The sequence below is a fragment of the Capricornis sumatraensis genome, chromosome 1 (genome assembly GCF_032405125.1).
Source record: "Capricornis sumatraensis isolate serow.1 chromosome 1, serow.2, whole genome shotgun sequence".
NCBI classification, from domain to species: domain Eukaryota; kingdom Metazoa; phylum Chordata; class Mammalia; order Artiodactyla; family Bovidae; genus Capricornis; species Capricornis sumatraensis.
In genome coordinates this window covers 222,698,920-222,700,232 of record NC_091069.1, presented here as the reverse complement: position 1 = coordinate 222,700,232, position 1,313 = coordinate 222,698,920, and the positions used below count along the sequence as shown (strand labels likewise).

The following is a 1,313-nucleotide window of genomic DNA, read 5'->3' as shown; positions in this document are numbered from 1 at the left end:
GAAAAGAGAGGGAAAAAATCCACTATTTTGTAAAATTAATGTAACTTTGACATCAAACTCAATGAGGATTGTATAAGAAAGTTATAGGTCACCATTATTGAGTCCTGCCCCCAAGGACACAGAAGCAGAGCCCAGAATCAAGGTCACCTCTGAAGCTGATGGAGCCTCTTTTTAAGCATTGCTAAAAGCTCCCCAATCATCACTAACAAGCTTCCTTACTCCCAATTAGGCAAAGATGCCCACTCCAGTAAACACCCTATAGCGTCCCAACCAATCACCTCAGAGCAACCTTCCAACAGGAATTTTCTTCCTCTTGAGGCTATACAAATTGGCTATTAATTCACAAAAACTGTTGGCTTTCCCTGGTCTCTCAGGAGGCTGGCCCACTGAGCTTGGTGTGCCCACTTATCTGTGCTCTTTGTTCTTTTTTTTTTTTTTTTAAATTTTTATTTTTACTTTATTTTACTTTACAATACTGTATTGGTTTTGCTTTACATTGACATGAAAAAAATATGGAACGCTTCACGAATTTGCGTGTCATCCTTGCGCAGGGGCCATGCTAATCTTCTCTGTATCGTTCCAATTTTAGTATATGTGCTGCCAAAGCGAGCACTGCTCTTTGTTCTTAATAAACTCACTCTGTTCAGAAATGTCCTGTGTCTGGAAATTCTTTTCCAACTTGCTCTTAGACTACCTCAACAATCATCTCTCATGAAAAATGATGCAAAATTAAATGAATACCAGGATCAAGTAATGTATAATAATTAAAAATTGATATACTAGGATTGAGTTAATTTATCCTACAAATTCAATTTGAATTTAACATTAGAAAATTAAGTTAATAAACATATTAAAATATGAATGTGTTAAAGGAGAAAAGTGGGGCTTCCCTGGTGGCTCAGTGGTAAAGATTCCACCTACCAATGCAGGAGATATGGGTTAGATCTCTGATCCAGGAAAATGCCATATGCCGTGGAGCAACAAAGCCCATGCACCCCAACTACTGAGCCTGTGCTCTAGAGCCCAGGAGATGCAACTACTGAGCCCATGTGCCTCAGCTACTGAACCCTGCATGCCCTGAAGCCTGTGCACTGAAACAAGAGAAGCCACTGTAATGAGAAGCCTGCACAAGGCAACTAGAGAGTAGGCCCCACTCACTGCAACTAGAGAAAGCCAGCATAGCGACAAAGACCCAGCCCAGCCAAAAACAAATAAATAAATTTATTTATTTTTAATTAAATAAAGTGAGAAAAGCAATCCGATCATCTCAATACAGGAGCAAAAAAAAAAAAAATGCTTGAAAACATTCAACA

The 1,313-nt window shown here is 39.0% G+C and overlaps 1 non-coding gene across 1 annotated transcript; it reads right to left on the bottom strand.

Annotated features, from left to right (window-relative positions):
• Window positions 1-506: 506 nt before the first annotated feature.
• On the bottom strand, window positions 507-613 carry LOC138093228 (U6 spliceosomal RNA). Its single transcript, XR_011146022.1, has one exon. It is a non-coding gene; the product is annotated as a U6 spliceosomal RNA (small nuclear RNA).
• Between the last annotated feature and the right edge of the window lie 700 nt (window positions 614-1,313).